Source organism: Saimiri boliviensis, chromosome 5, assembly GCF_048565385.1.
Source record: "Saimiri boliviensis isolate mSaiBol1 chromosome 5, mSaiBol1.pri, whole genome shotgun sequence".
Taxonomy (NCBI): Eukaryota; Metazoa; Chordata; class Mammalia; order Primates; family Cebidae; genus Saimiri; species Saimiri boliviensis.
The window spans coordinates 110,246,759-110,270,592 of record NC_133453.1 but is presented as its reverse complement, the minus strand read 5'-3'; positions in this window follow the sequence as shown (position 1 = coordinate 110,270,592).

The following is a 23,834-nucleotide window of genomic DNA, read 5'->3' as shown; positions in this document are numbered from 1 at the left end:
AACTGTACAAGTCATAAAAATCTCATATATTTCTTTTCTTTTAAATATCATTTTGATATAATTTCAGGCTTGTAGAAAAATAGTAATATTAGCACAAATAATTACCTTATGCTGTTTACTCATTTTCCAAGAGCTAACAGTTTATACCATTTCCTTTTTTCTTTATATATATATATATATATATATATATATATATATATACACACCTACTTTTTCAATATGTATTATCTTCATCCCTAAACACTTTGTGTTTTCTAAAATAGAAATTTCACATAGAGTAAAATGATTAAAATCAAAATTTAATATGGATATGATACTATTATACATAAGCATTATCGTAATTTTTGCTAATTCAGTGTTTTTTATAAAGATATTTAATCTGAACTTATTTGTTGCATTTAACTGCAATATCTTTTACTTTTATAATTTAATAGTCCTTCAGATCCATAATTAACAGCCCTAATTTTTAATATTTCATTTATTTGATATATTTTTAAAATTTCAGGCAAATGATTTTACAAAATGTCCTCAGTTTGAAAGTGTTCATTGTTTCCTCATAATAAAACTATGGTTATCTGTTTTTGGCAAGGATGCTGAAGAAGTGATATTGTGCCTCTTTCAGTACGTCATATGAGGACACACATGATATTGCCTTGATGACTGGTTTTGGCAGTGTCTGTCAGACTTCTTTGCTCTGAAGTTTCCGCTTTTATTTTTTATTGTGAAGATCTTGTTGGAAGAGGCTTTGAGGCCATAAAAATATCCTGTTAGTCCTTAAACTTTCACCCATTATAATGATCTACTGGTGATTCTTAAGCAATTATTACCACGATGATGGTCAAAATGATTTTCTAATTCCGTTACTTCTTCTATGTTTATTAATTGTCTTTCTCTTATAAGGGAGAACTTTATTATCTTATTTATTTATATACATATACATATATATGTATGTCAGCATTAAACCGATGAATTCTTATTTTGTTCAATGGATTATGATTCATTACTACCATTACTTATTTTCTGATGAGTTTCTTCCATACTAGATCAGTAAAAGTAAATTTAAATAAGTTCTTCTAATAAATTTCCATCATTCTTTAAGCAATCTTTCCCTAACTTTCTGGAACAAAACGTATTCCAGATTCATATACACTTCCCAGACACAGTCTGGGATTTGCTATTTCTCAAAAAGATCACTGTTTCCCTTTAGTGAAGAACGTTAGGAAACTAAAATTTGAGTGCTACATGTGCTCATTAATACAGGGATTTTATTACCTCTGAGCCCTGTAAACTGACAGAATTAGAAAATCAATTCTCTCTCTCTCTTTCCCTTTCCATCTATTCATCTATCATCTACCTATTATCTATCTTCTAAGTCTGAGCTAATATCGATAAGTCCGACTTTGCTCCAACATCACAGAATTCATTTTTCTCATCTTACCTGTTTTTATATTCATAACTCCCTTATCTGATAGAGAGCTTTATTTCTGTCCTATCTTGGGTATGGGGCAGGGGAAAACAGGGGCAGGGATTCTGGCCAAGTAACTGCCAAGGGTCTGAACTCCAGCCACTTATTGCTCACTCCTTGGTGTCTCACCTTCTTTGTTTTGTACTTTTTGGGAATTTCTCGATCAGGGGAAACATGGCTCCCATTATTGTAAATAGTATGTTTTTTCATATGAACTTCATGTTCATATTATAATTCGATGATATGGTGGAGGATTTCAGGATGGGGTGAGAGAGGCAGTTCTTGGAATTAGCCTGGCACATGAAGAAAATGTTCTTTATTTACTAAGCATGTTGTTTAGGCAAGGACAAGGTTGGGTGTTAGCTCAGTGATCACATGTTCAGTTTAAGTTATCCGGATTGAATGGAGTGGTTGTACCAAGGTATACCTAATTCATTGTATTTGCCAATTTAATCTCCTCTACTGGATTGATAAATGTATAAGTACTTCTCAAGGTTTTCAGTTTAAAGATGTTCTTCCCTTCCTGCCATATATATATATAGTATACCATATACTATATATGGTATATATATGTGTATATATATATATATATATATATATATATATATATATATAAATGGTATCATTTTTCATCCTCATGGCTCAAATTTCTATCTTGCAATTCCCACATTTATATCCCTAATTCAGACTTTCTTTCTTAGTTCCATCCTTTCAAAATTCTGCTCAATGCATCTATCTGCAATTTTCATATAGGGAATCAAAGTCTCAGTGCTGAAACTTCAACTCATGATCTTTATCCCTAACCTTATGTTCTCTAGCTATCTGTGTTCTTTTTTTTTATTGCATTTTAGGTTTTGGGGTACATGTGAAGGACATGCAAGATTGTTGCATAGGTACACACATGGCAGTGTGGTTTGCTGTCTTCCTTTCCCTCACCTGTATCTGTCATTTCTTCCCTATCCACCATAGTCACACAAGCCAACAACGAGATTAGATGCTTTTCACTCATCTCTTGCTTATTCTCATATCCCATCAATGAATACTTATGCTGATTTTACTGTTTAATATGTTTTAATTCTATCCATTTTATTTTCATCTCCAATGTAGCATGCTAGCCTAGAATAAGATTATTTTTCTCTTGCCCTACAGAAATATTCTCTTGTCTGGTCTTGTGACATCAACATTTTAATTCACATTTATCTCTATAAACAAATATATGTCTCTGGAATATAAATGTGCTTGAAATCATCAGTAACATAAGTATCAATGGGCACCCTTAAAGTCTTAATATTGATCAATGAGATCATGTACAATTTTGCCTCTATCTTATTTAGGTAAAACCTGGTGTCAACAACAATCTCCACCATCTCCTTTCTGTGATTCAGCAGCAATAGCTTCCGATGAGTTCTTTCAAGGGACTCACCTGCCTTGGGACCTCATCACATATTGTTCCTTCTTAATCCAGTTAATCTAGATTTATATTTCAGAGTTCTGTTCAAATACTACTTTTATGGCATTTTTTTCTAATTCTTAATTACATATTAGCACCCTCTCATTATACCCTCACCTTCTCCACTGCACTTACCAAATTGTAATCAGATAACTCTAAAATCAGTGACACATTTAAATCCACCAAAAAAAATATATTCTATGAGGAACAGGACAAAATTGTCTTACTTTCCTCTCTAATTCAAGCATCTGCTAAAGAACTTGACATATTACCTAATTGCCCAATAGTAGTTGATTATTAAAGTAAGCCTTTATGGGTTGGACATATTTAGATAAATATAGAGAAAGGTTTCCAAGCAGGAGCTGAAGCATAAGAAAAACTGTTATGATAGGAAACAATGAACATTTGTCTTCCCGTCAAAAGAATATAGTTTCGTCCGGAAAACAAACAAAAGACAAAGTTAGAGGAAAATTTTCCTTAGAGCCACTGTGGACTTTTCCTCTAGGATTCATTTTAAAAGGTACATGGGATTTAGCAATGGGATTCCGCATAAATATTGCTGTGAATTTTCCTTTCCTATGCTGTCTTGCTTGGCACCAACAATCCATTTTCCAGCCATACATTCACAGTACAAAGCCTTTCTTCTTTCAAGTTACAGAGTAAGCCCTATCACCCATTCTGTGATCTTCATTTTCAGAAAAATTAGACTAACTCAGGTTTCTATTCAATGATTTACTTTTAAGTTTAATTTATGCCAAATTAGATTACGCTTTTGTGAAGTTTCCTTTGTCTTGTTTGCTTGATTTAATTTGTGAGTTAGGCAACCTTGAAAAAAATGTCGACATTGATATTAAGGTTTTTCTCTCTTTTTCTCTTGTGCATTCTCACAAGCACCTGTGCTTACCTTTAACACAGCCCTCATCACAGGGACTGTCATACTTGATTCGCTTGTCCACACCTCCCTTGACTGTGCTGCCTTTAAGAATAGGCTTTATTTCTCTGTTCTTCTTGTCTAGTGTCTGACATGGTATCTGGCTCATAATAGATGTTCAGGAAATGCTCATAGGAAGGATAGACAAATGAATGAATAACTCTTGTATAGCAAATAACTCTGATTTTATCAAGGGCGTAACTGGAGCTGTGTGACACAAAGACAGAAAATATAAAAGCCCATGATAAGATATTTCAAACAATAGATTATAAAGCTTTAGCTTTTCATTCATATTGCATAATTGGAGGTTACATGATATTATAGTACATTAAAGGGAACATAAAATTGTGCTACGTAGATTAAAATTCAAATGTCAGCGTTGTCACCTTCTTTCTCTGTGGCTAAGCACTCAAATTTCCTGAGCCTACGATCACTCATTTACATAACACATTAGAAATGATAATACATACCTTATGGGTTTATTTACATTGTCAAGGTCAAACATGAGTGAAGGTGGTACATCATGACATAATATGCAAAGACTAGTGTTTTAATTTAATGATTTATTCCTAATGAATATTGGCTATTCAAATAACTGATTAAATTCATTGTAAAATACACAATGAATTGAGTCCTCTTTAAAAGAGCAATTCAAGAGTAAAGAATCTCTAATGTAATTACTGTAAATGTGAAATGAGAATGTGTTTTGTGTCACACTGAAAGGTCAGAGGCTTGACTCAGAAAAGCAGCAGCACTCTCATTTCATCTCTTGAAATGACAGCAATCTAAACAGTGTCCATTTATGGGGGTGGGTGGGAGAAAACGGGAGGAAACTAAGAACAAACATTCTATGCACATAAAATTCTGGTTCTGAACATAACCAAAATAAGATCTACTACAAGTCACTTAAATTCTCTGTTTCATCTTTACCTATAACAGTTTCATTGAATTATGAACCATCTTCCAGGAATGCACAGAACTTACATCAGAATTTATTCAGCATGAGCAAACTTCTGAAGCCGAAGGTGGCACATAAATCCAGAGAAGTGGTGGTTATAGCAGCAGCAGGTGTAGCACATTCTTCCAGGGAAAGGTTTTGTCATTTGAATGGATGACAGAAAGTCAAGGCTCAACCAATTTGGGAATTACTCTTAAATTCCTGGCGAGACTAAACAAAATGACAATCCTTTCACATCCATCCATCCATGTGGCTTTTTATACAAAACTTCATAAGCAATACCTGCAAATGAGTAGCTCCCATTATAAAATAGTGCATATTATGAATGCAACCCCTCAGAATATATATGCGAAATATAAGATATCTCAGGATACAGTATCCAAACAATGAAAGCATGTCACATATATTCTCACGTATTCTACACTGACCCATAAGGCCGGCATTATGTAATTATTGCCCGAATGTCTAGAATTAGAAAAGTGGGGATTAGAAAAGAATCTTTTGGTTCTTTTCTCCAAGCCACTGAACTTATTACAACTCAATAGCAGAACTGAGATAAAAAAAAGCCAATTTGCCTGACTCTAGCAACTGAGGGGATGTGATGATACATAAATTGTTTTATTTTTCTATTTTCCCAAATATATTAAATACTGTAATATTTGCAGTATAAATTGGAAAAAAAAAGCACAAGTGTTATCCACTTATTTCAAAATACCTCTATAACTAAAACTATTTTTGGAATTCCTGTTTACAACTGCATTCAGAATCAGTAGCATGCCTGCTTAAGAAGATAAATGTTATGAAAGAATTTGATTTGAGAAATAGATGACATTTAAAAATAAGACTGGAGGAAAAGACCAGTTACCAAAGTTGATGAAACATATTTTGTAAAATTGAAATGTGACTATAAAGTCATAACTGTTTTGTTTGTTCATGTTTCTATTTCTGCCACTGGCATACTGGCTCTAAAATCCTGTTAAAAGGGGAGGCTAGATGTTTGAAGATGTTTCAAATGTTCGAACAGATGCATTTTCCCAAAATAACATTTTTGAAAGGAAAAATACTGTGAATGTATAATTAATGACTTATTTATTTATTTAATTTTGAGATGGAGTTTCACCCTTGTTGCCCAAGCTGGAGTGCAATGGCGAGATACTGGCTCACGGCAACCTCCACCTCCCGGGTTCAAGTGATTCTCCAGCCTCAGCCTCCTGAGCCACTGGGATTACAGGCCTGCACCACCACACCCGGATAATTTTGTATTTTTAATAGATACGGGGTTACTCTATGTTGGTTAGGTTCATCTCAAACTGATCCATCAGCTTCGGCCTCCCAAAATGCTGAGATTATAGGCGTGAGCCACTGTGCCTGGCATGACGTGTGTGTGTGTGTGTGTGTGTGTGTGTGTGTGTGTGAGTGTGTGTGTGAGTGTGTGTATGAAGGCATCCTGGAGTCTGCACAATGACAGAGCTTGGGTTTTTATTCAAAATGTCTTCATGCAAATTCTGATGCTTGTCACTTCCACCATAAGCTCCAGTTCCATCGGTAAATGGAATAAATCATGTCTGCCGGTCTGCTGTGGTAGGAGTTAGTGGCAGTGCAGGTAAGTCACGGAGCACAGAGCCACACCTAAAACACCAGCAGGTATTTTTCATGTTTTTAAAAGTCTCATTACAATGTTACAAAGATGAGTACATTGTCCTTGAAAGGTGACCCCACTACAGAAACAATGAGTAAATGACTTTTAACAAAACTTGGAAGTCATTTAATATAATATTCGGCTAAGAAATACAACTTATTCAATTGCTAAGACAAAAGTGATTTAAATATATATATATATATATATATATATATATATATATATGATTTATATATTATTTTTAATTCTCCCTTTGGTCAGCTTGGGAGCATAATGGACAAAGTTTGCAAAAACTGATGTGGCTGATCACTGCAGCTGTACAGCAGACATTGACACTGAAGGAGTGATTTCTCCCACTTTACTCTTTTGTGGTTTTAACTAAGCTAGGGCCTATATCTTCTTACATAAATGTTAGGAAAAACTTGACCATCTCGTGCTCCTGGGGCTCCCATCCGTTCTTGCTGACAGCTGAGGCCTCCTTCTGTAGTGCAGGAGGCGTTCCCACATTTGGGCTGCCTGCTGCTGCTAGGCTAGGAAGGTGAGTCTCCAGTCTGCAGGGGACTAAGAATATTTAGTGGGCTAGGAGCTTATTTTGGTAGGATCCTCGCTGCCTGTGAGGAATAGAGAACACTTCATGAGATGGATTTTTTTGTGTGTGTGGCAAAATTATCCTCCCAGTGTACCCTGACCTTCTGTCTCTGTGTGGAAGAGTGGACTCTTAGGCCTGGTGGAGAAAGATGTGATGGCTTTTTCAATGTGTAAGTTTGGCTTGACTACGTATCCAGTTGTTCAGTCAAACAATAATGTAGGTGCTGCTGTGCATGGATTATGCAGATGTAATGAAAGCCCCAAACAGTTACTTTTAAGTGATGGTGATTATCCTGGATAATGGCATAGTTCAGAGAATCTGCTGAAAGGTGCCAAGGCAAGACTGTGGCTTCACTGGGAGGCAGAAGAGATTCGACCTGCGGATAGCAGTGTGCTCCCTGCCCATGGGGTTCCAGTCTTTCTCCTGAGCTTCTCTTCCTGTGTGGATGACAGCTTCAACTTATGCCTGTGGCTTTGAGCTTGCCTGGGACCCTCCCTTCCTGACTACCTGTCTGACTTTGCTGCTCCTCTGGTTGAACTCTGACTGATATAAGCAGTGACCCTTTAATTTCGTATATCAAGCCAAAATAAATCTTAGCAAAACCAAATATCTGTCAAAAGGCTTCGAAAGAAATCTATCCCAATTAAATAAATGAAAAGCAATTGATAAAGTGGATTTAATGACTACATTTCTTTTGATTTCGCTTACAAAAAACACTGAATAATCAAGGTTGTTACTTTGGTGCAAATTTAGCTCATTGCACCATCAATCTGATTTGAACTGATAGGCAGGCATCCATTAGAAAACAGCAAAATTGTTCCATTGATGAATCCGTTATCACCCTGTGCCATAGTCCAGCGTGATTGCTTTTCTTTTAAATCTAAGTGTCCACTCAGTCAATGAATAACTGGCCTCCCACTGTGAGTCTGTAGTTCAGTAGATTCTTCCCAGAAAACAGAAGCTACAGAATAGATTTCTGGCTCATGGAGATTTCCTTCTATGGAGAGAGGACTTAAAAAGTGCACAAATACAATGGCAAATTATTTTATTCCCTAAATAAAAACATTCGTTGAGTATCTGCTCTGCAGCACAAATGCCATCCTAAATGCAGGCCTATAACGAGGGAGGTAAAAATAAAACCATACCTTGTGTATTCACAGTTAATTACTATTTTTAGCAGTGCAGTAATTTGCTAGATCACTCATTCATTCAACAAAGTACTATCTCTCCCAGAACAATATTTGCATTGCTATTGCACCTGGGGTTTTATGTAGTATAAAGTGAAAAGGACAATTCTGGGTTTCCGACAGCACAGGAGTTTTAATTAGCAACATGATTTCCAGTGGAATCATGAAAAGTGTGTTTGCATCAGGTCTAACTAAAAAGAAAATACAGATCAATTTAAATTTGAAATTGTTCTCCAACTGAAACATTTTGTAATACTCTTCTATTTCAACATGTTTCTGCACCTTTCCCTAAACCTTCTCACCATTATCAAACAATTTACATCATATGGTATTTGACAAGAATGTTAGCAGACACAGGAACATCAACATTGCCAATGAAATCTTTGACTTCAGCTTACAACAAAGATCTTATATTACTATTTTCCTTTGGGCTCTCAGTACGCCCACCAGTGTCCACTCTTGAATGGTAAAAATTCTCCACATGACTCTGGGCTATACTTAATAAGCACTGTTAGACAAATGCAAAAATAACACAAATCCACCTAACAACCTGTGGGATACGGTGGACAAAACAGCAGGAGACTATTGCCGATTTGCCCTGACTGGCCCTAGAAGGTAAAAGCACCATAAGAACCCATAATCTTAGAGAATGTAACTGAGAAAATGTTGGCCAGAGGACACTGGACTTCACACATGGGCACGTATTTGGAGAGACCCATATAATTTCCTTAAGATGAAGCCATGTAAATATTTACAAAGCACCTTTCTAAGGTCAAACATTGATCTGACAGACTAATGAGACAATTACTGCCCTCAAGAATCTGCCAAGATAATATTGGAAATGAGAATCTAAATTAAGTAATTCCAAAACCACTCAGTTGCTTTGATAGGTATGTGCTGAGTGGCAGTACAGAGTGTGCCCATACTCACTCAGAGGAGAGGCTCACAGGGCTTGCCCAGAGAAGGAGTTGTCAGATGTATGTTTTAAAGGGTGGGCAGGATTTTGTTGGGAGGATAGTTCAGTCAGAAGAAATGGCATAAATGAATTCACAGACATGGAAAGGAAAATGATAGAGTCACAATAATTTTAAAGGTTAACAAACCATAAAAGTAGAAATCTTTTTCCTTTAAAATCTAGGTTAACATATTTAAGATCCAACCAGCCCCTGATTGTAGTGTTTTGTCAAAACATAATTTTAGCCATGGAACTTGATCAGATTGTGTTATGAGTTATTTGACAAGTAAGCTTAATTACTTGTTAAGTCAATTTAGCAATTTATGATGCTTTTCATAAATACCTCTGCCAGCCTAACACAGATAAATTAGATAAGCAAGAATAAATAAGTATATATTTATTTTGTTCACCTGTAAGAATTTTTTTAAAGTTTATAAAGCATTGATTAGGTAGTATTTATAACTAAACAAAGTGTAAATGTGAAATGATTGACCTTAAAATGGAATATTTATTTTTTATAAAAAGATAACAGTAATTGAGACTTAATATTTCAAAAATGTATGATACATAGTTAACTAAAATTAATATATATTAATAACTAATATATAATTTATTAACAAGTAAAATTATATATATATAACTAATATATACTTGATTAACAAGTAAAATTATATATATAATTAATATATAATTGATATATAATTAATAAGTAAAATTAGAAAACATTGAATTAGAATAACAAAAACAATGACCCAATTTTCAGTGATGAAGTATTGATTTGAGAGAAATAAATATAAAACTATGTCCTTGAAAAACGTGTTTAAGAGATACATGCTCCTATGTTGTTGACATAAAAAATTGATTGATAAACTCCTCATGAAAGCAAAATTCATACGTATCAAGAACAATTAAAAAGAGAATAACTGCTAGCACAGCGATCTTACTTCTAGGAAACTATCCTAAGGAAATAATAATTAAAAATACAAATTAAGTGATACATAATATCTTGACAGTTTTTAAAAGTGAAGATTTGTTATAATTTAAAAGTCTAACAATAGTTATTTGGTTAACTACATTAATTGGACACTAATAGAATAAACTAAAATAAGAGTATCAAATCATGCTATTGTTTTTAGCTAATTATTATTGACTATTATGTGCCATAAATTGTCATAAGCATGTTATCTATGTTTTATTATTTGATCATCTCAACAATCCTAATAGGAATGTATTACTCAAGTTACTATGTTAAAATGAGAAAAAGGAAATTTAATTCGAATTTTGTCTAAATCAGATGAAAAGTACTGGTGAAAGCCACAGAATAAAAATCATTTCATTGATGGATGCGGTGGCTCGAGCCTGTAATCCCAGCACTTTGGGAGGCTGAGGCGGGCAGATCACGAGGTCAAGAAATCCAGCCCATCCTGGCCAACACGTTGAAACCCCTTCTCTACTAAAAACACAAAAATTAACTGGGCATGGTGGCGCGTGCCTGTGTTCCCAGCTACTCAGGAGGCTGAGGCAGGAGAATTGCCTGAACCCAGGAGGCGGAGGTTGCGGTGAGCCGAGATCGCGCCATTGCACTCCAGCCTGGGTAACAAGAGCGAAACTCCGTCTCAAAAAAAAAAAAAAAAAAAAAAAAAAAAAAAACTATCATTTCCGCTGTTCCCATGTACTCTACTGTAACAAGAACTTGTAATAGTGTAGAGAAAGTGTTTAGCTTTAAGAAGTAGGAAAAATGGCCATAAACCAGAATTATCATAATTCTATAGTACATATATGCATTATAGAGAAACTCTATAAGGAAATAGCCTTAAATGTTAACATAATGTTTTTGGTGATAGGATTAAGAATGTTTTTTCTCTTTACCTTTTCTTCTCAATGTTAATAAGGAATTCATTTGTTTTAGTGGAATAACACTTGAATGAATTTCTGTGAATACTTAAAATTGTACAATGTCTTGTACACATTCCAGGTAGGTACTTTGGTTCATGCTGAGCCATTAAGACCAAGGGACACATTTTCCATTTTTGACTCTATCTTTCTGAGATTTTGAGGCATTCTCCCACCCACTTATCCCAGTATTTCTTTCTTTTCTTATTGCCAATCACTACTGTAAAAACCCGTGCTCTGCCCTTGTCAAAGAAACTCGTGTCTGAGCATCTTTGGGCAGTCAAGGGTCTTTTGCCTCTTCAGAGAGTGAAAAGATTCATTCGCTTTCAGAACTCTGGCTCAGAATTGGAGCTCTGGCTCAAAACAGGAGAATCTTTTCACTTGCAAGATCAAACCCTGCATTCCTCCTCTTTTTATTCTATTATGACTGAAGCTTTTCAAGGTCATGGGATTAAACACGGCTGGAGAAAAGTTGATAGTGTCACGGAATGGAAAATGTATTATGCTTCTAATTATGTGTGGAACAGGAAAGGATTGCCCTGCTGTTGCTGTGCTTCTATTTGTGTCTTTTTCCACTTTACAACAAGGCCATCTCCAGAAAGCAATGAAGTTGATGAAATAGATTTTACTTGAGAAAACTGTACTAGAAAGAAACAATTTATATTTATTTATTTATTTATTATTATTTTTTTACCATGGAAAGGATTTATTTCATTTGCCTTCAGAATCTAAAACCTTCTAAAAGATATATGTATCTTACATTATATATGTGTGTGTGTGTGTGTGTGTGTGTGTGTGTGTGTTTGGTGTTTTTATGTACATATGTGTTTATATATGGAGATATAGAAATAATAGAGATACATAAAAATAGTAATAGTTGAAGATACATTTATATATATATTAGCGGAACACACACACAAACCCACACATATACCTAAGGATGTAAACACATAGCTGTCTTTTAAATGAGCAGTGTATAATTCACTGTGCAATTACATTTGTGAGTCTCAGTAGAGAATGAGTAGCACCTTGAATGGAAGCCTTCCCTGAATCCAGAAGACAACCGTGAACTTAGGTGTAATTATCTTGCTGTAGAAGGCACTTCTGGATCAGGAGAACCAAAAGAATGTGGGTCCCACAGGGTCAGCAATGCTGACAGAGTGAGTGGTTACATGGTATTCCCAGAGAAAGCATGTATGCAGGCTGGGAGAGCCAACTCTAATAAGGATGACTTTGACCTAGGTTATACTTTTACAGAAGTATAAGAGACCACGTGGACCTGTATATGGGGTAAGTGAATAGTCACTAGTGGAGCAAGACGAGAGAGATCATCCTCAGTGTCATGTGCATCCTGAGATCATGGAGGTCTTCCCACTGACTTTGGACTTCCCATTTGTTCAATAATCTTAGACATGGACAATATCTTTGATACTGCCTAGTACAGTGTTTTTTAAACCATGATTCATAGACTCTCAGGGGCTCTGTAAAGTAGGTCAGCAGCTGAAATTAGTTATGCAGGAGGTGGCAAACCCAAACAGAAGGTGGGTTTCTATGCAAGCCCCTACACCTGCTTGCACACACTCAGACTTAGTAAAAACATGGTTTACTTTATGTGTTATAAACTCCAGGATTTTTTTCCTCCAATAATGTAATATTTCATCTTTTTCTTAATCACAAAACCATGGATGCTTATTGTAATATTTCAAGCCATAATACAAAAATATATAAAGAAAAATAGTTTACTAAGTTTATCTCTGAGGAAGCCAGTGTCTGGGGTGTATCCACTTATACAAACATGTACACACATAATTTTCTATTTTCTCTCTTTTTCTTTAGCTCAGAAATTGAGTCTCATTATTTGTATTACTTTGCAATTTGCTTATTTTATTTGTTAATATGTCACAGATATTTTCCAGATTTATAGAAGTGTATTTCAATTGTTTTTCTTTCTTTTACTCCTAGCAATTTTTAAAACTACAGTATATTGTTATTAACTAGAGTTACCATATTGTACAATATAACTATTGAACTTACGTCTTCTATTTAATTGCAATTTTGTATACTTTGACCATCTTCTGGACCTCACTCCACCACCATTGTACTCTGTTTCTATGGGAAATTATTCTTTTAATTAAACACTTATTTTGATAGAATTGTCAATTCACATGAAAGCAGAAAAATAATGTAAGTATCCCATTAGCGCTTTATCCTGTTTTCTCAATGTTAACATCTTGCAAAACTACAGTACCTGTCATGATCCCAATGGTAACATTGACAGACTCAACAAACAGAATATTTTCATCACAAGGATTCCTTATGTTGCTCTTCTATAGCTGCATCACTTCCTTCTTGCTTTCACATGCCACTCAATCTTAACTCCTAGAAACCACTGATCTTTTCCATTTCTATAATGCCATTTTAAGAACATTATGCAGGTGGGATAATATAGTTGGTATCCATTTGGCTTTTAAAAAAATTCAGCATAATTCTCTTGAGAGTCCTGCAGGTTGTTGCTTGTATCAAGAGTTCACTTCCTTTTATTTCTGAGTGATTTTCCTTCTTATGAAGACAGCCATTTGTTAGCCATTTACTATTAAAGGTATCAGTGTTGGTTCTCGTTTTTTGCTAATGCGAATAAAGATGCTATAAACAGTTTGTGTGTGTGTGTGTGTGTGTGTGTGTGTGTGTGTGTGTATGAGTATAACTTTATTTCTCTGGTAATAATTCCCAATAATGCAATTATTGGATTTTATGAAGCTGCATGTTGATCTTTATAAAATACTGTCAAACTGCTTTCTAAAGTTGCTGTACCATTTCACATTTTCACCAGCAATAGATGAAGCATCAGTTATCCCAGGATGCTTGGTGCTACCATTAATTTTCAACTTAACGGTCTTTATAGGTGTGCTGTGATATCTCATAGTGTCTGATGATTTTTCCATGGGGTTATTTTCCAGCTATATATTAACTTTGATGAAGTGACTCTTCATGTCTTTTTCATATTTTCTAATTGGATTGCATTTTTAATGTTGATTTTTGTGAGTTATTTATTGATTCTACACAATAGTCTTTGATTAGATATGCACTATTGTGTTCTAGCCTGTAGTTTTATTTCTTCCCCTTAACAGGAACGCACATAACACAAAACATTTTAATTTTATTTAAGTCCAATTTATCAATTTCTCTTTTTATGGTCATGCTTTCAGTATGAAGTCTAAGAGCTTTTTACCTAATAGTAAACTTCAAAGACTTTCTTCTACATTATAGTTTTATAATTTATAGTTAAGTCCATAATCAGTCTCAAGCTAATATTTATGTAGTTATGCTATAACTACCATTGTGTCCTCATATTTTTCCCAATCATTTTTTTTCTCAATCCACTCAGTTCAAGGACTGAGGTGAGCCCCAGTGGATATTTAGTGAAAAATCTCAGACACGACTTATCCTAACTAATAAGAAAAGTGTTCTAATCACATTTGGAAAGGAAATTGCTAATACCTAGAAATATCAGAGTTTACAAAAAAGATATTCTTTTAAGAAATTTTCCTTTATCATCACCAGCATCCCTCTACCTCTATATCTATGGACATTATTTCTTCTTATGCAGGGCATGATAATTTCTCTTTTCTTTCTGGTAGTTCCCCATACATTTTCTTCATTTCTATTCTCCCTCCCCCACTCCCACTTAAATTATCTATTCTCTTTTTTTATTAACCATAGTCAACTTTGTGAAACTGATATATTATTAGTTTCTGATTTTTTATCTATATTTATCCTGGAAGCAATAAAATGACATGAAATGTTTTAAGGGAACCTCAGAAGGCTCTCATTTTTGACTTCATCTTTCACTACTTACCTTAGGTCTTTGTGCTTCAGCCTCCCTGTCCAGTTTCTGTATCCCAATAATTCACCCACCTAGATCCTTGGCCTCTTCACCTACAATTCAATCAGCTTGAATACATCTCATGCTCTCACACATTCATCCATTTTCGTAGATAATTTACTCTCTTTCTATATACTAGTCAAAGCCTCATTTCCTAAGGATGACTAACTCCACATTCCTTTTTGCTGTGGAATCATATTCCTTCTTTCATGGCACTTCTCTTAGGTATCATTTTACGTTCATGAGTATAACAGTTTATGTTCATTTCCCCCTCAATTGAAATAGTCCGTAGAGGGTTTTGCTCCCCATTCAATCTCTATCAACTAACCTAGTGTCCAATAGTAATACACGTTCAGTAAATGTTGGTTAAATTATTTACGAAAGGTGAGAATCAAAAAAAAAAAAGGAGGAAAAGGAAGAAAAAGAGAAGGAAAGAGAAACAGAGGTTCCAAGAGGAAAGGTGAGAAAAACAAAAATAACAAGAAGGGTATGTTGGTATGTTGTAGTGATCTGTGTTTCAAACATAGTTCTGTTACTATTTACCTGTTAATAAATTAGCACTGATAGGTCTGTTGTGAGGGTGATATGAAGTAGCCATGTAAAACATCTATGACAGAGCCTGGAACATTAAATAGCGATACTTAGTCAGTGTTAGGTTACTTGCCTATAGTGATACTTAGTCAGTGTTAGGTTCCTTCCCTCTGTACCTAACATTAGCTGGTAGATTTTCTCTTAGATGATCTTGAATTCACTGTAAGTCTTTTGTTTAATTTGGGTCCTTATCCATCACACTGATTATTAAGTTGTTATACTTTGATAATTTACTACTGCTAACGCCATTTGATTTTTCGTGGACATCAGGCAATATGGTAACATAACTCGGGCTGAGCATAAAAATTTTCAGAGGCCCTCAAAGTCTTTAATTATAAAATGATGTGCAATTTTATTTTCAGCTCACTTTGAAAAGTTGAGAAAACATAACCCCCATTTTGTATTCATCACACTAAATTTCATGAAATACTCCATTGGTTTTATAATCATTGCCATTAGTAGTTAAGTGCTTATATTATTTTCCTCCCTGATAGTTAGAAAATCTGTTAGATCATTATTTTCTGTGGCTGTGTTCTGCCCCAAGATTTCTTGTTCCTCAGGCATCTCTAAGTTTTAGCAGGTATGCTTCTTAGTGTCGACATTTTATTCTAAAAAATTCTTTTGCAGATTTTCTTTTCCAAGCTTTTTGCATACGCATAATAATTTAACTGGGCACAGATAGTGTTGTGTTACAGCAGAGTGGCCTTCAGCAAGTTACTTCTACACTCAACTGTCCCATCTCCACAATGGGAATAATAGGAACTTCAACCTTTTAGGGTTTTGATGAAGATTAAATGACCTAATAAGTATCTAGCACTTAGAAAAATATCTCACAAATAATGTAAATTAGATATATTTCTTGCTTGTGTCTCAAAATAATCCTGGGTAATAGGAATTATAATAAGCAATGTTTAGGAATTTTATTAAGCAACATTTTTGCAGATTTGCCTTTACAAGCTTATAGTTGCATATACATAATCATTTCACTGGACACACATAGCGTTGTGCTAAAGTAGAGATGCCCAGGCCATCAGGGCGTGAACACCAGTTGTATCTTTTACTGGAGGTATAATCTGGGGAAAATTTGTTTTATTTATCAAATCTTCTGTTTGCTTATGACAATTCCTATTACTCAGGATTATTTTGAGAATCAAGCAAGAAATAGATCTAATTTATGCATCTGTGAGATATTTTTCTAAGTGCTGGATATTTATTAGCTCATTTAATCTTTGTCAAAACGCTGAAAGGTTCAAACTACTAACATTCCCCTTGCAGAGATGGGACAGTTGCGTGTAGAAGTAACTTGCTGAAGGCCACACAATTAGAAAGTGATCACACAGGACTTCAGTCCAGACAGTGGCACTCCAGAGGCTGCAGTGCCATTGGCTGTGCTATTGCACCTCCCACAGTACTGACCTCTTATGCACTCACATGCCCCAGGGCTGTCATAAAATCCTTGTGGCCTCCTAGTCCTGCTGCCAACTGCATTGGTAAGATTAATGTGTGAATAGTGCTTATGTCGCTACACATGTCTCAGATTTAGTAGGAGTCAGTGCCCAAGGGTGTATCTTTGTATTCTGGCTGAATTTTGGTCTGAATGGCAGTGGATATACTTGTACATGCTATAACCATGCACTTTTGTTTGGGTTAGGCTGAATCAAGCACTTACAGAATCAGACAACAGTAAAAGGATCAAATATAGAGATCACATTCAAGATAGAATCATGAAGTCTAAGAACTGGATGAAACCACATTAATAGTAACTGGCAATTATTTCACTTTTAAGATAAATAACCTGCCTTTCAAAGACATTTCAAGTGTCATAGTCCTCTTCATACTTTCCAGATAGAGAAAGTGTTTTTATTCACATTTTACCATCACAAGAGCCCTTTCTGGCAGGCATTCCTAGCCTCATTTTAGAGTCAAAAGCACAGAAGTCATTAGAGGTTACAAAATTTGATGGAGGATACAGGTAGTAATGGTAAAACCTGAGTTTGAAATCTGGGATTTTCTTGTTCTTCACTAGAGATCCATTGTTTTAAGAATGCATCCATTTCTCATTATGCCTTTTTACTTGTGTGTATACGGAGTGATATAGTGGAGCAGAAAGAGATGATACTTTCGTGCAAAAGAGAGCTGGGGTGAAATACAGAAATATTTCACTGACTTGTCACTTGGCTTAATACCTTCATTTCCTTGGGCCTCAGGATCTTTAGTTCATGAAGTAGAACCTAACTCAAAGAAATGTGCAGAGCATCTGTGGAACCTCTGCAATGCATCTCAGGAAGCAGCATTTTCATTTTATTTGCATATATTTACTTTACTTTGAATTTCCATCCATTACCTTATCTCCCAGAAACTCTGGATGTGACTCTAGACGGCAGAGCTAGGGGCAACCGAGATAGTGTCTAGAAAGACTCCCAACCAAGGATGAGCCACAACAAACTGCTCATTCAAATAGCACACAGAGAGAAAGAAACGTATCGTCTACCAAGGAACAGGTAAGTAATGTCTTTCTCAAGATGGGAAACTATGAGGCAAAATAAATGATAATGTAATAATGGGACTTACACACAGGTTTAAAAAAAGGTGCAGACCTTCTTCATGCTACACACGAAAAGAATCTGAGTACAGGCAAGTGGGGTGTGAGGGCAGAAAGGTGGGTATGTTCTTATCATTAGAGGCTGCCAAAGGTTTGTTTCCAAGTATTTTTTTAAATTTATCTTGTATTATACTTTAGGTTCTGGGGTACATGTGCAGAACGTGCAAGTTTGTTACATAGGTATACAGGTGCCATGGTGATTTGCTGCATCCATCACCCTGTCATCTACATTGTGTATTTCTCCTAATGCTATCCAGCCCCTAGCCCCCCACAGCCCTGCTATCCCTCCCCAGCCCCCAACTCCCCAATAGGCCCCAGTGTGTGATGTTCCCCTCCCTGTGCCCCTGTGATTCTCATTTTTCAATACCCACTTATAAGTGAGAACATGCAGTGTTTGCTTTTCTGTTTTTGTGTTAGTTTGTGAGAATGATGGTTTCCACTTTCATCCATGTTCCTGCAAAGGCCATAAACTCATCCTTTTTTATGGCTGCATGGAATTCCATTGTGTATGTGTGCCACATTTTCTTTATCCAGTCTATCGTTGATGAGTATTTGGGTTGGACCACGAAGACCAAAGGTAGATAAAGCCACGAAGAAGGGAAGAAATCAGGCTGAATCCTCCAAAAACAAGAATGCCTCTTCTCCTCCAAGGCACCACAACTTCTCACCAGCAAGGGAATAAAATTGGATGGAGAATGAGTTTGACGAATTGACAGAAGCAGGCTTCAGAAGGTGGGAAATTACAAATTTCTCCAGGCTAAGGGAGCATGTTCTAATCCAATGCAAGGAAGCTAAGAACCTTGAAAAAAAGGTTAGACAAAATGCTAACTAGAACAATCAGCATGGAGAAGAACATAAACGACTTGATGGAGCTAAAAACCCAGCACAAGAACTTGGTGAAGCATACACAAGTTTCAATAGCCAAATCGATCAAGCAAAAGAAAGGATATCAGAGACTGAAGATAAATTCAATGAAATAAAGCAAGAAGCCAAGTTTTTTATTTGTTTATTTTTCCAGAGTAGATAAGATCATCTAAGCACTGCCAGAATACCTGGGCAGGAAACACATATTCCCAATTCCACCAGCTTTCCAAGCAGAAGAAAAGATGGATGAAAACATGGGTGCCTAAAGAATCAAAGACAGGGACTGACAGAAGACGAGATCATGAGGAAGGCAGTACATCCTTGTGCAAAATTCCTGAACATTTGCTTAAAGGCAGTATCTTCCCTGCTCAGATGAGAAATTAAAGAGTTCTTTATTTTTATATGCCAAAATAAAGTGACTTTTTTTCTCTTTTAAATGGATAAAATATTGGGCAAAGTAGTTGACCAGAATGGAAACTTAGCAGAATCTTTCATAACTAAGAAAGACACAAGCAGAATGGGAAATAGACTAGAAAGACAATCTTAATTTTGGAAGGGGGTGAAGGAAATATTGTGCTCTTTAAAAGCTGTCTTTCAGGAAATTTCTATAGGTGTGTTTTAACCCAAAACCTTCTAGGGCTGAATTTGCTGTAGGTGCTACTTAAATACTTTGATTCTGACATTAGGGGGAAAAATGAAGTCTATAATCAATGAAGAAAACCAGGTCAAAGTTTGGGAGAACTCACTCCAACCCTGGTACAAAATAGCTACATAACTATTTACCTGGTGAATAAATATCCTCGCTAGGTGCTAAGCCTCATTTATAAATTCTTGATTATAATACTGTCTTTTCTACCTTACAGGGCTATTGAAAAAATCAAATTATATCCAAATACAGCTGTGTAATAATGATAATAACAATGGTAATAACAATGCCGATCATTAGTTTTAATTGTATTTGCAATAATGTCTCAATTAACGTGCATGTGGAATTGTCATGATACAATATCCAATTTCAGAAAATGACTGAGATGAAACCACCTTAATATTTTATGAGAAGAGTTGGAAACAAAAGCCTTTAACAAATATTCATAATACAAGCTGAATAAAAAACCATGATATTGCAAGTTTGGATTTAAATGCAGAATAGTGAGTATCTTTTTTCTGGATTCAAAAAGTAATTCAGTGCATAATAACTGAATTGTTAACATAAATTCTCAGAGGGGAGTGCTCACTCTCTCTCTCTCTCTCTGAAATATAGCCCATGTGATTATTTTAAGTTAATTAGAACTGACTATTTGGGGGCTGAGTAGAAAGTTCCCAGAGACTAATATGGGCATTGTTTACATCTTGTTTATGAATGAGTCTTCAATTCTGGGTCTAAATATCATCAATAAGCAAACAAAAAGTGGACCAGTCAGTCGAATATCTGGTATTTTTAAACCACTTTGTTTATATATAGTTCAAACGAGTGTCTAGTCTTCCCTATTATCCATTTGCACTTATGTAGACACACACATAGAATAACAACATTGGGTAGTTTATATGGACAGAACTCAGGATGTGTGTAAGTGGGTAGATGATACTAAAATTATACAGGAAATGTAGGCGGCTCATCTAAAAATAGTCTTATACACCAGTCTTACCCCATGCCTCTTTTCAACCAATCATGCCCCAAAGACAGCAAATATTTTCTGATGCTGTGACTGAAAGGAAAAGTTCCCCTTCATGAAGAATAAGACACTGACTGGGATGTAGTTGATGAGGAGGACTAAAATACATAGCTATTTGAAGGCTGTTCACTGCTGTCCTCACCTCTATGACTTTATTGTTCTATTTTTACCTTATCTGATTAATCAACTGACCTGGTAGAGCAGTGCCTTCATAGTTGCTGTTATGTACAGTGGTTTCAGCAAGCTTCCAGAGTCACGCCTGGTGTACCACAGACACTGACAAAATATGTGTGGAAAAAAGGATGAAGGTAATTAATCTCAGGCAAGAAACATGTTGACTATCAAGTTGTGTTTGAAACACCAAGTACTCTTTCTAATCAGCCATAGACAAAATCTACGCTAGACAGTAAGTGCAGTGGGGAATAAAATGTTTTAGGGAAAAATATATAATGCCTGCTCTCAAGAAAGAAAGGCAGGAAAGAAAGGAGGACTCATGGAATGCATACATTCTACCAGGAACTCAGTTACTGAGTTTTCACATCGTGTCTCATTTAATACTTATAACCATTCCATTTGAGGGACATCTTTAACTCACTGTCACAGATGAGGAAAATAAAAGTAAGAAGGTGAAGTAACTTGCCCAAGATCCAACAGTTAAGAAATATTAGAGGGAAAATTCTATTTTTGGTCCTTCTGACTTTAAATTCAACACTCTTTTTTGTAATACCAATTTAACTTTCGAAAGATTTCAAAATAATTTGAGTAACAAGAGCAACAGGACATAATTAGAAAACTTTCTTATGGAATATAATGAAGTGTTATATATTTTAGACTAGGAATTGATTCTTTTTTTTTTTCTTTTTTTTCACAAGCCCTCTTTATGAATGGAATTGATTCCTGAGGCAGTGAGAAGCAGAGAGAACAAGCATTTCTACTGACATGCTTTATTCTACAACAAGCTAATTCTTGAGGAACAGAAAACTTTTAAAATCTCCACAGTCAAAAGAATCAAACTCGAGATTGGAGCTATAAAATTCCTACCACTTTCATTCCATTGTGAAGTTGCTGTGTGAACTATGACAAAGAAGGTAACACTGTGATAAATCAGCTATCTGTTAAATTCTTACACAGATGATTCAATTAATAGCACAAATTAAACATCATGATAAAGCCTTTATTGTGTCTTAGTGAGATTAAAGAAATAATTCACTAGATACCACAAAAGATGTATAGTAAGCATGGTTCAATATTACAACCTGAAACTATATTACTATAGACAATGAATGAATAAGTAAACACACACACAAACAATAAAAAAACTGGCTAAGAATTTCAATAAGATTTTAAAAATGTCTTTACCTTATGCTTTAAATTGATGTCTGTTCTTTCAAGCTCCCTATCAGATGTTTCACTGTATCTGTGAGCCACTAACAGCAACAAATTACATTGTATTCTGGTTACTATAGCAGACCTTAAAATCCCTAAGTAAACTTATTTTTTAAATGGAACCTCTCTTCATAATTATAATGCCAAATAATTGTCATTTCAAGTAGTTAAACAGATTTAAATAGTTCCTTATCTTTGGTGCTTTCTCTTTCTGAAATGTATTCAAAGGCTTATTTATTTATGCATGGATTCTTACATCTTTGGGTTAGATGCATAAATTTTTAACAGCTGAAATACTCATGAAAAAACTACCTACACAAATATGCATAAACATACACACAAAGCTATCAAGTTCTATGACATTGATACTCATTTTCTAAATATCCTTACCATTTTTTGGTTTATCTGCTCATTATTGCAAATGAAAACTTGTCAAAAGAAATATATTTTTTAAAAATAAAATCATGAGCTAAAGACTTTAAATTAGTCATCAAGCATAAAATTTTAATTTCATTGCTTTTCCCAAATTAATTAGTGGTATTTTAGCACATGTAAGAAAGTTCTAAAGTAGTTTCTGTTTTTCTGACTGATTGGCTTATTAATTAAACATAGAGTGGGACTTTAGATCTTGTTTTAAAAAAGAGTCATACATAATCTGAAATACAGTTTTTACAAAGGCAATTTATTGGTTTTGGTGAACCAAATCATTTGAATTTAACACTAAAGACCAGACAGGCACCTCACTAATTTAGTTAACAAGTGTTCTGTCAGATACCTCTGGTAGCTTACTTACTACATAAACTGACCCAAAACTCCTGATGAGAATGCTTGGAAAAACTATATTGAGTAGATAATTAAGTAAATAAATATATAAATATAGAGAAATATTATTGCATAAAATTAAGAAAAAAATAAATGGAGAGATACACTATTATTTGGAATCTCTTTAAGTTTTGAGGCATCTGTCAAATCTGAAAAAGGTTCCTCAGAGTGAGATGATGTTACAAGTTAAACAGAAATTTCAAGAAAAAGCCGTGAGAAAGGTACATATGATCCAGGAACTGCACTACTAGATAAATACCTAATATAAATGCTAATGCATGTGAAATAAAACTAAAACAATGAAAAATTAATTTACCTGTACATTTATGATTGGTGTACATTTCCGTGCTTATATAGTTTAATAAAAAATATTTACTTAAATTATAACATAACAAAATAAAATAAAGGACAAAATATTAATAGATACAAAGACATTTAATACATACAAAATAAATTTTGAATAATTTTTTAGAAAACTAAAAAGTATACAATTGTCTTAAATCTGATACCAGGTAACACTTAGAGCAAACCTCTCATTTCAGGGAGAAATATTGTGATTTTCTTTCTGAGTTTGGAAGACTATTGCACTCTCAGGTTCTATTCACTATTATACTGAATGTTCTAATGTATGCAATCAGACATGAAATAATAAAACTATTAAAATTTTGAGCACTAGGTTGTTTAAAAAAAAAGAGAAACACATATTAGTAGACATAATAAGTGAATTTTTGAACAATGCCTGATTAAATGTCAACTATATATCTGTATTTCAGCAACAATTAGAAGTGGAGATTTAGAAAACAAAATATTTAAATGCATGAAAATAGCACTAAATACCTTAGAATAGATAAAAGTTGTGCTAATCCTCTACATAAAAATATCAAAAAATTATCAAGATACAGTATAAAAACTCCAAAATATGTGGGTTTTTTTCAATAAATTTTGC